We start from the raw sequence: 15,776 nt of genomic DNA, 5'->3' as shown, positions 1-15,776 counted from the left end.
TCGTCGATACCGGTGCGTGTCACGCGCGAAACTGGCCGCCTATTTGGCGAACGGAGGCTAACGGATCGTTCTGGAGAGACCCATGCACGATCGGCCGCGATCGCCGGAACTCGACGAAACGAGCCGCTTCGATGAATCGTCTGCGACGAGCCGTTTCCGTGCTTCGCGTTCGTTCTCTAATGTTTCACGCGGACAAGAGAGGGGCGAAGAGACATTTATTGCTGCGTGTCAAGGTTCCAGCGGCGAGAACCAATTGCTTCCAGTGTCGTTCGATGAACGTTAACTGGTTCGTTTGTTCAAGATACCTGAGTTGTGGAAGATTTTAGATCGTTTAGAGAAGCGATGGTTTGTTGAAAATATGTATATGTTTGGTGTGTTTGTTAACGTTTCCTAAATTTTGTTTTTTACTTTTTTTAACCCTTTCAGAATCCTATACGTCGTAGTTTGCGAGAAATATTTTTTGCTCGGCTAGTTCGAACATGATATATTTTGTACAATATATTTTACTTTATGGTACTTGTTATATAATCTGTTTAAACGTGTTATTTGCCAAAATTTTATGATAATTTTAATTTAGAATATTTAAAGATACGAGTCTTGAGACTTTTTTGAAGACACAATTAATTCAAATATTTAAAATCTTTTTTTTCGAAATGTTACTATGTGTATCCCATTAATTAACGTGTGGGTTAATTTCGTGCAAAATAGCATTTAAAACATCTCGTTCGTCGGTTTGAAACTGTGTTAATTAAATTCATACGATTTTTGGAACTAGTTGGAACAACTGTGTTAATTATCTTTAATACGAATTACATTAAAATGAATTTATTTCTGTTTTGAATCAACAAACAATCCATATGTTCATTCATATGTTTATCCAATTAATTAATTTCCTTTAAATCGAAGAAATTAATACTTTAAGAATCGAGTCATTCCTTGAATTTCTATTCACAAGTTCTTGGAAATTGTTTGTATGAGTGTACATGTATATTTACACTAATTAGTTTCATATCATATAATTTAAAATGTTTGATCGATTTTAATAATTGTATTTCTTGTTTCAACGATAACGTCTAACAACGATGACATCAACTTCATTATTTCCACTACACAATTAAGAAGCTTAACACAAGTAATAATTTATACATCAAATATGAATGTGTAATGCGTAACGCCAATTACTTCCAGAAAAAGATTGAAAAAGAAGAAGAAAAAGAAGAAGAAGAAGAGGAATTGTATTCATCTGTTCCCAGGGATAAAATATTTTCACTGTAGTATGCTTTCTTTGAAGAGCATTTCCCCTGTAATTTTGGATAGTAGAGGAAACATTTCGTGTGTTAAAATTAATGAATGTCTCCTACAAAACTTGAGATGTGTAAAAACTGAGAAACTTCAAAGGTAACTGTAACTGAATTCCATAAAGAAACAGCTTCAAGAAAAAACCTGTAATGATGTATTGTATTACGTATATTCGTTGGAACTTATTACAACAGAAATTAACGGAATAAAAAATCAAAGTATATAAATCCTTTACAAAACGAAAGTTTCAGTATACCTTTAAAATTTCCATAAACTTCAATTAAACGTTAACAAACTTAGCTCGAAGCGCGGATTAAGTAGCTCGTTAATGACGATGCAGTTCCAAGCGGGCGATAAAAACTTTTGGAAAGCTTGATTTAATACCTAACTAAGTTTAGCATAATGATGCACGGAATAAAAATTGACTACTCCAGTGAATATTTGACGCTGTTATATTTAGAAAGAATCTTAATAAACGTTGTTAGAAGTTTAACGAATCCGCTTCATTTTCGTTCCAAAGCAACAATGCTGCACTTAATTCATTTTACTTTTATCTTACATTTTCTTTGAAAGACTTCAAACTCATCGATTATAAGAACAAAATATGGTTTTTATATAACCATCATTTTAATCCTTTGTATTTGAAGAATTTTTCGATACGATCATCCAGCAATTCAAACACAGTTTTATAACGAAGAGACCAAAAGCTTCGATTGGAAAACAAATGGATCATTTATGAATTTATTTTCTATATTAGTCTTCAATCCCGTCATTCGGTGAGAATAAAACCAAATAAAATTTTGTATATTACAGATATCACCGTAATGACGTTGACAGAGAACGAAGAATTAGAAGATTGAAAAACAATGTGAAAATTTCTATTCGACAATTAAAACTAAGGGTTTAATCCAATTAAAGAGAACGAATTTACAAAATATCGATATTTGTCATTGATAAACAGAACAGGAAGCAATCAGAGGAATTCGACGTGATGCAAGCAGGTCGTGTACGTGATGTTGCATTAGCACGTGAAAGTGCAATACACGATCAATTATTCGCCACCGTAAATCGATCGCAATGAAACTGTTACAGAATTTAATAGTCGCTTCGCGTTCACCAGTGAACGTTCGATATCGCACCGTTACATTCACGTGAAAATCGAGCTGCAAAATAGTAAATGATTGTACGGAAGTAGGGGTTCAGAATGTTGTTATTTACATTTTGAACTGTTTAATAATGAACGATACTAACTGTTTACTGGGAACTAATAACAAATAATTTTTATGAATTTTTCAAATTTTAGGTAGAGATTATTTGAAACTGAACATAAGTCAAAGATTTTTACATATGAATTCCAAACAGACTTTTTGCAAATTCTGGAGTAAAGTAATAATCTCGGTAAACGTGAATATTCCAGCGGAAATAATGGACGAGGACGTGATTATTCATGCGAAATAGTCTTTCTAGATGTGAATCGGTATACTTAATAATGCTGCTACATATGTGTTTCTTATAGCTCTCTGTGCCAAGTAAATTTTCAAGTGACATAATCGAGGTGCACGCACACACACATACACAAAAGATGCGAATGTTCATGATAATATTAACTATGTACAATCAAATTTGTATCTGTCACACTTGTTGTATAATTTGATAAAGCAATAAAACCATTGATATCTCGATGACGTTAACGTCGAAATTAAAATTGTAAGGAAAAGAAAAAATATAGACTCGATTTTCGGTTGACAGTTTTGGATTTGATTAATCGCGAGACGGAACGGATGAAATCAATATTCGAACTGTCCTGATAACGAGCGTAGAGCGATCACGCGATATAAAAATTTCATTTCGCGTAACAGATTACGAGTAGAAGTTGTGGATGGTTCTCTCGTGTTTGACGCTCTAGTTAACTTCCCTCTCTCATTGGCGTGTAAATATCGACTATATTTTAACCTAAATCGAGCACTTCGCTAAAGAGTTACGATTTGTTAATTTCGTCTGGATTCACTGATACGAAAAACTTTCCATCGTTATTTTATCAAAAATGCGTGATTACATAGGTAACTAATCAGTTAACCAATCTTATCACTAAACATCATCAGTAGGTTAACAGTTGATTAAAAATAAAATAAATCCAGCGAACATCAATTGTTTTGATTTTTAATTTATTATACAGAAGTGATATATTTCATGCAAGTACTCGATTAGAGAAATAAATAAGAAAAATCACTTTCTAAGCTTCGACGATAATTTCGTCTCTGATATGAAATCAAATAGTGGGCAATATAACATTATTAATGAAAATTATGCATAAATCTACAATCTAATATGACGTAAGAAATAATTACAATTATTTCTCAATTTTACGTTTTCAATCTCTCTAACAGATAATTGCAAATTTCCTTTTATGTTATGGTATATATGAACGTAACCTCGTATAACGAACGTAACCTCGTCGAACGTATAACCGTAGAAGTTTCAAGGTAAAGTCAATATCATCCATCTAATTTCTACTACCTTTATCTTCTCCTTGTACCTAAACTTTTTCCTCGTACAAGAGTATTTACAAATAAAAGTATGCTTGTAGATAAAATCTAAACAACTTCTAATCTTGATTGTAGAATTTTTTATTACTAACAGAACATAAACATTAAATAACGAAAATATAAGCTATTCGTCGTTCAAAGCAACACAACGATCAGTTGAATACCTCGATATAACGATAACACAACATTCAATCCATTAGGAAAATCAACAAATTACGAAAACAAAACATTGATGAAACAACTGCACGTGTCGATTTTCGCTGTAAAGTACAAGCAGATAGCAACGAACAAATTACTCGGTTGATTACATGCGAGTAACGAGCCAGCAAAATATTGGAGCAATGAACGGACACGAGATTAAGTTCACGCGAGTACAGTGGCTTATAGAAGTATTTTACCATGGGCAATTTATACATATACCTACATATATGTTGTATGTGTTATATAGAACGTTTTGAAATTCCATTGGAATTGTTATATTGATCAAATTTGAAACTAATCTGAAATGAATATAGAAGCTACAAAATATCTACCGCAAACATATATTTAGTAAGAAAGATTAGCACACAACATGAAAAACTATCTTCTGCGTATAATAAGAACTAAAAATGGTTCCACTGTATATCTAGGCTTGCCGATACAACAGATAATGGGCCATTTAAATGACTTTACAATTTCCACGAAATACATATTTGCGTGAAATATCTTGTAGCTTCCATGTACATTTCCATGTACAGATTTGTTTCAAATTTGATCAATATAATTATGATATAGAAGTCTTGCTACAATGTTAATAAAATTTCAGAATGTCTCGTGCAATAATATACTCATACATACAATAATATACTCCATACGTGTTGGAATACTTTCGCGAGCAACTGTACACGTGTTTCGCGATCTTTTCCACGGCCTAGCTTGGACGCTAATTATCTTGATTACTGGCTGCCGTTTCTAGTTCGGATTATTCGTCGTGATGCATTAACGACGATGCTAGAAGGACGGATCAATGTAGAATACGCGATGACCGGGATTCGATGTCGGTTCTGCAAATATGTGACGAAGCTTGTACGATACTTCGTTCCCGAGTTGTTAATTAATCTCATGCGATGATGCCTTTAAATTCCGTGTTTATACAGTGTCAGCAAATTCTGAAGCTGTGTTTAGATTGTAATTTATGTGAAATTTATAAAAACAATTTTTCCCATGTTTGTCTTCCTTCAGAAAAGAAAAGTAACACACCAATAGGACCTTTTTCTCCAGATTTATCATTTCTGTCACTCTGCTAAATATTTACATGAAACATGTATATTGCATTAGGATTGGAACACCACATATTTGTCATTTAAAATTGACATTTAAAAGTGATATTTAATTTCAATGGAAAACCATAAAATCAATGCTACCATCCACAATTCGAAACAACAGCGTATCACACTTAATCCATCAATAGAACGTTATTAATCACACGCAGAACAAAGCCAATGAAATAACAAAATAATAAAAACAAAAATGAAAGGACAGGATGAAAGAAATATTTAGAAATTTCCACGAACTCTGCCAATTCAATGGACCCATTCAATAAACGAACCGGAAGGCTCGCCTCTGTTTTATTCAATTTAAAAAATTCAGTCTATACACCTGATCAATCCAAAGGCGATTAAATCTTCTCTCCAAAATATTGACATCGAATAAAAATACGAAAAAAATAAAAGCTGACCAGAGAAAAATTTAATTAGCTGCTCTCTATATATTCCTAGTTGAATTTTACAGCTTATCCTCGCGGCGTTTTATTAAAATATGTCTGTCGAATCGTCAGCATACGATAATTTACGTCAAAATCACACGCTCGGCGAAACTTCGAATCGCGTTAAATCGCCGAAAAACAATTCTGAAGCCGTGTTCGACAAGTCGACAGGCAGAAATCGAGTGTCATTAAATCGTCCACGATCCCGCTGTTTTCGTGGAAACGCATTGAGAATGTGTTGAAAATGCGTTGGAATCAGACGCGTCTGATATAGCACGGCCTTACTCCACTGATGCTGGCAGGCCTGAGTTACGTCTCTACTACTGGGACTCGAAACTCACAGTGACTCCGACTCTCAAGCTCGCAGAATTATTGCTCCACCGGAAGTTTCAAGCTATGAATTCTGGCCCTCGGCAGAACTAGCAACGACAAAATATACGGAATGGTTCGCTGGAAATTATTTTTATTTTAGCGCAACTATGAAGGATCGTTGTAGCTGGGGAATTCTAAGAGAAGAATTACGGAATTTTTGGTGACAAGTTTTGGAAGATTTCTTAATAGACAAATTGGTTTTCTTTAATATTTCAAAAGTAGAAATTTTATGTGGTGTTACTAAAATATTCCAGCGTTATTAAATACTGTGTATTGAGTTGTAATAGATTGCTGAAATTGTCTCGTTAACAGCTTTCATACAATATGTAAAAGTTCACAGTTATTAATTTGATAGCATTTTATAGAAATTGTTAGATCTTTGAAATTAAAATCTTTAGAAAACTGTAATTAATAACTTTCATAATTTTTCTTTCATAAACAAGCGAAACTTTGATTACAGAAATATTAATATCATGCGTTTCAGATTTTTATTTGAATTTGAGCAATAATATGATAAAAATATTATTAAAAAATGAAATACTACGAAAAAATAAATTAATACCAAAAATAACGGCTAACACGTTGACTAAAATATAACGACCAAATAAATTTTTCAATAGCAGATACATATTAACCGAATTTTATTAATATATTCGTTTTATGAAACGAGTGAAACCGATGAAACCAATAGTTTCAGATGTTTCATAGTGTTTATAAATGAAGTAATTGTATTTTTAAAAATAAATTTATACTCCATAAAATATCGTCAAAGTTTAATAACTACCTATAATACATAGTTATATTTACGCAATAAAAATTGTCCCATCCATTTCCTAGAAAAATAGAAGCAATATAAGGTTGATTCGTACAATGAGAAGAACTCGTTGAGCCTGATGATATCTCACAACACGTTATTGCTTTTAGTCCAATTAAGAATTATTGGATTCTAACAACATACGGATGGAAAAATGCGGACCAAGAAAGCCTAGAATTCTGTTTCCGCACTAGTGACCCAATTTTCGTAGTTCCGTTGCAAGTGTTAATCAACATCGTCTAACGCTTTTTCGTTTGAGAAAGTTAATGAAGTTATTTCGCGCTGCTGATATGAAATTCGTTTACTAGATGCATTTACAAAATCAGAAGATTCTGTCGTTAATTGTGTTTCGCATCGCCAAATGGAAATGACTAAGTGCATATAAAGTAACAAAGGAATAATATATCATCGAAATGTACGATCTCGAATATGTTTAACTAAAATTAGTTTTCCTCGGTGAACAAAGGTCTTCGACAAGAGCTTTTTATTCTCGCAAACGGAGGGAGACAATAAACTTCTATTCGTGAATTAATAATTGTGACTAACAATAGAAGGATTCTATTTGAAGCAATTGTGCTTTAGTGCAGAGTAAATTTTAAATGTAAATAAAGATACTTCATCTCTCGTGAAAATAGAGAAAAAGAATTAGAAAAGAAAAGAAAGATGGAGAAAGCGACAGACAGTAGTCTTTTATTCGTGTCTTATTTTTATTGTGAGAATTTTATTTAAGGCAATTTTATTTCACTGTAAAGTAAATTTGAAATTTAAACAAGGATATTTATAATCTCTCTTTATCTCTCGCGAAAATAAATGAAAAACGACAAAAAAAGAAAGAAAGAATTTTTAATAGTCTTTTATTCGTGTTTTAATAAGTTTTATTGAGAGTATTCTGTTTCAACTAATTCCTCCTTTTCTTCTATTAAAAACTGAATTTAAAATTTAAATGATTATACATATTTCTCAATACTTTTTAAACATAATGAAAGGAATTTTACGGGTCACCAAATTGTGTGAAATTTCTGTCTTCATAGAGGGAAATAACCAAACTTTTTTGTCGATTTCTAGTAGGACACCAGATATTTTTCTACACCAGCCCCACACGTCAATTGTTCGATCGCTAGAACATCTATGGGACGAACGAGCTCGTGAAAATTTCACAGTCGATTTGCAGCAACGATTCCATTATTCTCTATGCGAAAAAATGGATTTCATTGCGCGTGGTATTACGCTCGCTGCAAATGGTTCCAATGGTAGAAACCGTGAAAGAATCGGCAGATGTTTATCATCGAAATACGTGCGAAATTTAACACGAGAAATTGGTGAAGCAAAGTTTCATCGATTTATCTGCGGAATGAAGTCATCTATTACATCGATTGCATCTGGCTTCCTTTCGCTGAACCTTCTCCTATCCATTGATCATCGATTATCGATTGAATTCTCTTTATTACGCTTGTCGATTGTTGTATTCTACGTAAATTCGTTGGGCCGATGTTTTGACAATTACTAACATCAGATAATAATTTCGTAATAATGGGATTTCGAATGCCTCGACAAAACAGAATGACGATTTTCTCTGAGAACTATTTTCACTGATCTTATTACTCTGATCTTTACTACTCTGAGAAATATTTCTTGCAATGTTAAAAAGGAACAATTTTAACGAATTAACAGTGACTATGTTACAAAACATTGAAACGGGTAAAGATTCATGGCACTGCTGCTGGGCCCTTAGAGAGATCTAGGCCCGAGAAACTCTTGAAGAGCCAACAGTGTCATAAACAATTCGGTACGAAAAACAAACTTGTTACTTTTAACTTTCACACTCATCTTGAGCGAACAACTGTGGAGCAGATGCGAAGACTCAGACGCCAATAACTGTTGCCTTCCGTCTTACAAGAATCAAAGGTCATGGTCTAGCCGCAAACGACGGGTAGATACGAAGAATAATCCTCAAGAGCTGTTGTTTTCCATCTGATATAAACCAAAGGTCGTGATCTGGTCGCCACATACAAAGGATAGAGGCGCCAGGGAGTAGTCATCAACAATACGGTTGTTCCCCCATCTTACGACACCCCCAGATGGTTGTCTGATCATCAGATGCGACGAGGCAGTTCATCCAGGCAGATTCATCCAGTCAGATACCAATAGTCAGTAGTTCAACCACCGGACACGACAGTCACTTACGAACATTGTTCGAGTACGGCTCGACGAAGGGGCAGTCCCTAGATAGTCACGCATCCAATAAATTCCTACAGTCCATTTTGTAATTTATTTGTCTGGCTTGCAACTCCTTTCGTTCGTCAATTCGCTCACAACGGCGAGTGTTCGGACGCGTACAGACTAGTTTTATCAGAATAGAGATTTGTGTTAGAATAGACTAAATGAAAATTGATAATAAAAAATTGTAATAATGCACGTTCAATAATAATTAGGGAAACAATAGTTTTATTTCAAATTAAATTTCTATCCAAATATAAAATACGACCAATTTGATTTGTTTCTTCAAAACGTTAATACAATAGGACTTTAATTAATTGTCCGAGTAACGTAATATGTTTGGGACTTTATAAAGCAAACTTAATTTCAAGCGTAAGAGAAGATGTTTCAGAGACATTAGCAAATTACTTTTCAGTAATAAATTAGCGAATTTATTAATAAATTAAGCAAATCACCCTTCTTACAAAAAATTCATCAATCTAAACCTCCCAGTAAGCCAACGTCAAACGAAGTTCTTCAAATTAATCACGTATTTTACTCTAGATCCCCTTATCGTAAAGAAAATACTGTCGAACAAACAAGCCTCCAATTGTATCCTCGAAAATGAGCACCAATTAATTAAACCAGAGTAAAACTTTCGTCTCTAGCCTCGCAAACGGGTGCAGCGCTATTTTTCCTTCGATTTGACATCGATGTTCCACACGGACTGGCAAATTGTCTTCCTCTTTTCAACCGAACGAGCAAACACGAATCGTGTTCTATGCTCTCCTCTCCCTTTATTCCTCGTTTCTACGCCACTTGTACCAGACGTTTCTCGTTTCTTTCTCTTCTGTTATCGATGCGCGATGGCGTGGAATTAATTTCCAGCCAATTATTGGTTATCTACGATACTAAGGCGAAAGCCTCCATTTGCAAATCGAACCTCGATCGCACCTATTATTGAGCGGATTCTATTCGTTTGATCGGTCGTGGATAATATTCTTTGTGTGTCTAATTTTAGTTTGTTCGTTACTGAAGTTTGCAATATAATTACGTTATTTCATATTATAGAAAATAAATAAATATTCGGATGTTTCCAATTGGTACTGGATTTGTCTGTTTGATTTATATGCTGAATTAGATATGATTTATATACTTCGAAGAGGGTATAATCAACGAAAATTGCATTATGCACATTATCAATCTCATCTATTATTCTAATCTTTATTAGAACAATTTGTACATAGTAATTCATTATTATACACGAATACCCTATCCTTAAAAAGAATAAAAACCGCCCAAATTCCCTCCGAAATATATCCACTTTTCGCCATGAAAAATTCAAGCCGACTATCAAAATTCCCAGGCTATAGCTTCATCACAGCTGAAAAAAGACACGGTCGCAGCATCTCCATGTGCCATAAAAATTCTATGCTCTCGACTGGAGCTCAAGAACTCTCCTAAACTCTCTCCACTCTCCACAAGAAACGAACTTCCACGTCGTTTTACATCACTTCCAGCGAATTTCCAACAAACTTTCCAGTATTCCCTTCTGCCAGAAAATTAACATCTCCCTTGCCCGGAGATTGATACATTCTCCTTCTCCTTTTTCTCTCGTTTTGCCTTCGCCGTTCGAACTTCCCGTTCGACCAATAATTCTTAACCAACAATTTTCCTGAGAGTTATTCTCAGCCAATCAGAGATCGATAGATCCTTGTGTAGGGGTCGGGTGGATATCGATCGTGTTCTTCTAAAGAGTCGAGAGTCGAGTCGCAATTTACGCGACTAGTACAGTATCCCTGAAAACTGATCGACCACCACGCAATTTCGTGATTCTTGCAGGCTTCCCAAGGTTTATCGGGCCTGCAGTGTAATATCTAGTCGCATCTCGATGCATTTTACCAACTCGATATCCGCGGGACTAGGTTCGAACCGGTTACGTGACTCATCGTCACGTTGGGGATCGTCTAGACTGTCTCTACGATGCGATATACATATCGAGTGCAATCGAGATGAGATATTGGACAATATCAAATAATCGTGCGGTGGATACGATTCTTGACGGTTAATTGGTAGTCATGATAGCGCAGGGTTTTTAACTCTTGAATGGTATCCTTGGATTGTAAATAGATTGGGATTTTTATGCAAATTTATATTTCTGTGGACACAATTAAAGAAAGGGAACTTAATCCTCTACAACTCGAATTTTTTTGAATATAAAGGTCCGCGTAAATCGAAACCAGCAAATATCAACCTCCAGATACATGGTTTATCGCTTTGGAGTCACAAAGGGGTATAATATCTGTCTAAAAATAAAAATAGACTGAAAGAATATCGATAAAAGTATGTGACTTCAAAATTACACGATGTTATACAGAGATTTATTTTAAATGTGAAGAATTACGAGTGTTTTACTTTTAACATTTTATACAGTTTCGTATATCGTATGCATTTTATCCATTTTTTAAGCTTCGAATTTTGTATAAATGCACGCAAGTCCATAGTCCAGTCTATAAATAAATATAATAGTTTGAATTTAAACACCAATATTTTATACCAACTACGGTAGTCCATTGTTATACAAGATTCAGTAATATATTTATATATCCATACGTTTACCAAAGATCAAAGGATTATGTTTGTTGTGGAGAAAATTATTTTTGGCTGTGAAAAAATCAAATTATCGTTTAGCAAAATAATATTACGAAGGGAATGAAATATAGATTCAATAAGGATAGTCCTTATCGCGTTACGATTGCCATCAAGTAGGTAATGAAATTAATCTGACGCAAGCGATGATCGATTCATCAATGAGAGGGGAAAGCTATTCCGAGGACCGAATAGACGAAGATTCATGGTCACTTCTGGTAATCCCGGAAAACCATTAAGCTCCGTCGGTATCGAGGGGCAACCAAGGGGAATTCTCGGATTTCCCGATTCCCCCCCCCCCCCACGACCAGGAAAGATTCATGTAATTGTCGTGGAAATGAAACGGCTGTCGGTTAAGTTCACCACCAACTTCTCTGAGAATAGTTTGCCAAAGCTTGAAACACCTGTCCAATTGTGGATCTACGTCGGCTGATTTAACGAGATTTCATGTCAAGAAACGATTGTATCTCTCTCGGTTTAGAACATCCTACTGAATTTTACTTGCTTAAATTGCAGAAATGAATTACTAAAAATGATGGTACGAGCCGTAAAATGTAAAATTAAATATAAAAAGCGGATTTCAGAATTATACTCTAAGAATAGAAAATGCCTAAACTACCAACAAAATATAATAAAAAATTTCTCTGAGTGTTCTTTCTATTTCAACGATAAAATTACGTCATAAAAGCGAAAAATATCATATCATACAAAAAAATATCGGAGACTTTTCTTCCATTTATACGATAAAAAGTTTCATCTTCTATCCCACTTTCCAGGAGTAGTATTTCAAGTTAATTAAGTAATACAAGAGGCAACGTTATCGATAAAAATCGAAGGTAATAGAAACGGAAAAGTGAAACTTTTACATTGGAACGTAGCGAGTTCTTTTTTTCGATGGTAAAAGACAAAGACTTAAAAGAGAACAGTCTCCCACAACGTGCCAGAAACTATTCCGGCTAATGCATAAACGAGATTAAACCGCATCGAGATTGCATCTTGACGGTAGGTGGCTCAAAAGGGTTGAAATTTTGAGTCCACTAATGGATAGTCCAAGGAAATTGCATTAGCTTTGCAAGTAACGCTAAAAACCCTTATAAACCGTTCATCAGATAAGGGAGAACTTCGTTTGAATGAAGTAGCGAAGCGGAAATAGCGATAAAAACACACGAATGAAAAGAATTGTCGTTTTTCTCTGTGATAAAAATTGTTTCGATCATTGAGCCGCCGGATTTAAATACACACAAGGTTATTAATGATACTTTGTCCATAAATGCAGATAACATTATAGTAGGGTGAAAATACTTTCTTTGTATAAAAGACAGACATGAATTATATATTCCGAAGAAACATTGGAAATAGCTTTTTCTATTATTCTGTAGATAATGGACTCGTGTTTTAATACGTGTCTAAATAGATGGAATTCCAATTAAATTTCCAGTGAATTGAAATCCATATGTCAGAAAGAAAAATGTTAATCCAGAATCTATTTTATTCCTTGTATTGATAAATATGTATAATATAAATATATTCATATAAATATATAGAAACTAATTACATATGCACACAATTACAATATCTAATTAATATAGCAGTTGCTTCTAATTAAAGAAAGATAATTTTCGTTACGCAGACTACACACTAACCGAAGCACGATAATTTCACTTATGAGTCCGCCAGTAGTACGAGTCAACGATTTCAGAATGCAGATTCCATTCATTACGAAGAACGAAGGGGTAGGAGCACGGAATCCCCATAAAAATCGAATCGAGTCTTCTTCCCGCGCTTGAATCTATTCAGTATGCAACGTGGAGGCGTCTGGTTTATTCTTCGTGAAGAACTTTCGAGAAGAAACGGTGAGGTTGGGGGTGATTTACGTCGTGGGAACGCGGGCGCTGTTGGACCGTATGATTCCCTTGCATTTATTCGACCCTGAGTCCAAGGTTTTTTCTTCGTTCGCTGGTATATCTCAACTCTCTCGTCAAAAAGAACAAAACGATCCTCGCGTCGATCTACTAGATCGCCATTATGAGTAGTCTAGACGTGTTTTGGGAACTATTCTGAAGATGGTGATAAAATAGTTATTTGTAGTTAGATTGTGAAACTATATATATGTGTATATATATTTAGTAAGTTACCTATTGCGTGATAACAATGTAAGTTTTACATTGTTCGTTCGTGATCTTCATGAAGAGATTAAAAACGTATTCAGTTCACGAATATCGTCAATGTTAAGGTACGACAGAAAAATAACGATATAATAGAAAGTTCTGTATTTTGCTTTTACGTTTTTAGTCGATTCAAATTATCGGATACAGAGATATTAAAAAAGAAAAAAAGAAACACCGTTGAGGAGCTTCTTTCTTATATCCATGTTAAATGCAGCCCACTAAAAAACGTAATAATAAAATCCAAGGATATCTCTACAAATTTTAAAAGCACACCGGAAAGCTTTCAGGAAGCTCTTTTAGAATTACGAAGCATAAGAAGTGCAAATATTGGCTCTACAGATCTCCGTTAAGAGTATACTAAAATATCGACATTTCTCAACACACTACACAAAGAAGAGAACCTAATACTGGTCACAGGGGAGGAGCAGGCCGAAGGAAGTTCACGAGGAAAAATGTAACGATTGCCAGCTGCACGCGTAATGGAGATGAAGAATATCGACGATACGTGTGTATGCGAAGAAAAAGGTTGCTCGTGATAGCTTTTTAAACTGCGGCGATCGAGTCAATCTCGCTTGGAATGCCTCCAAGGGTTGCTCCAACTTCCACGAATTCCCCTCTCTGTCCATAACAAGAAACTTTTAACAATTACGTGAACAGTCCTGGATGAAACGTAAACGTTCATACGCTATCTGCATGCTTCTTATCGTTTCATGATGGAACGCCATTGCTGGCGTGCAATTAAACGAAGGCACATGCATAAATCAGTCCGCTAACAAGATTAACTCCAAGCATGCGGATGGCTACTTTTGCATCGAAGACTGAAGCGGGATCAGTAAGACGTATTATTATTGACATTCAGGCGTTTCGCCAAAATATCAACGGGAATAAAACTGCATGGCCGTGAAGAAGCTAGCGTTTTGATCGCAGATCAAATTGAAGGTGATGATAAATGTTTCGCAAAGGGATATGAAAGGTGTGTCAATAGAGCAGGCATCGTGCGGTAAATTTATAGTAGATAGTGGATTTCCAGAATATTGTATTTTTGATTGATATAGGGGATGAAATTTTAGAAACGAAATATTGTGAATTTTATTTAATCGAATTTTTGTTTCAAATTGGCTAGAACTGACTTTCTGCATTTTCAGGATTTATATGACAAATGTCAATTATAATATGTGAATTTTTGTTAAGGATTTGTAAATATATTTTCACATAGTTTTGCCTCTTGCTTTCTTTAAAAACCTGCGATAGGAAAGCCGTCGAGCTTTGCTAGAATTAAATGAAAAATTCTTCGCTCCTCTTCTTTCAGCACAGCAGTCTAGTTTATTATTTGAAATTTGTCGAGATTTCACACCATAGCGAAGACTTTTTAATATTTCTCCTTCCCACTACCCACGATATCTCAAATATCGCTAGAAATCTATCTCGCTGAATTGAATTCTCAGTATTTTGTTAAAAAACGAAGATCTAGCCGAACAATTCTCCTCTCGACTTTCAATAACATCTCAAAAATTTCACAATACAGAATTTTCAAGATTTCATAAGGTAACGCACACTAAAGCTCTACACTTTTCTCCTCCAGACTTCCAGCGATATGTCATTGTTGTCAGACGCTTCTCAAATCCTATCATTTTCCCATATCGAACTATTCAAATTTCTACAAAAATCGTCGATAATTTCGCTCATCGCACGAAATCTTGCTTTTTAGTAATAGAAACTTCGCTGCTCCATTAATGTGTCAAAACATAACTCGATTGATCGTAGTTTAAAAATTTATTTATTCACTTATTATTCCATCAACATCGGGTTCGTTTCAGCTCAAACCAGACCACCTTTGATAAGATTTTAAACGAATCCTGAGGAGACGCCATTTCAACCGATATTTCTTCGAATTAAACTGCTACTGAATCAGCATGATCTGTAGCCTGCCGCCCTCCATCACTATTCACATTTGCAAAGTCGTTGCTTTCTATTCATGGACCACTTGC

The 15,776-nt window shown here is 34.7% G+C and overlaps 1 protein-coding gene and 2 long non-coding RNA genes across 14 annotated transcripts in view; 1 reads left to right on the top strand and 2 right to left on the bottom strand.

The window, feature by feature from the left end:
• The window catches only part of LOC100648315 (phosphatase and actin regulator 4B), a 397,768-nt gene that overhangs the window by 191,174 nt on the left and 190,818 nt on the right, over positions 1-15,776 (bottom strand). The window lies entirely within an intron of this gene.
• Positions 93-2,984, top strand: LOC125384692. The gene is made up of 3 exons (XR_007223367.1): positions 93-345; positions 1,189-1,398; positions 2,113-2,984. It is a non-coding gene; the product is annotated as an uncharacterized LOC125384692 (long non-coding RNA).
• Positions 222-15,776, bottom strand: part of LOC125384691 — a 34,917-nt gene continuing 19,362 nt past the window's right edge. The window contains exon 3 of the long non-coding RNA XR_007223366.1: positions 222-305. This is a non-coding gene — a long non-coding RNA (uncharacterized LOC125384691). The remainder of the gene's footprint in view (positions 306-15,776) is intronic.

This window comes from Bombus terrestris, chromosome 3 (assembly GCF_910591885.1).
Source record: "Bombus terrestris chromosome 3, iyBomTerr1.2, whole genome shotgun sequence".
NCBI classification, from domain to species: Eukaryota; Metazoa; Arthropoda; class Insecta; order Hymenoptera; family Apidae; genus Bombus; species Bombus terrestris.
Note: the sequence above shows the minus strand (reverse complement) of the source record. Positions and strands in the feature narration are given on the sequence as shown.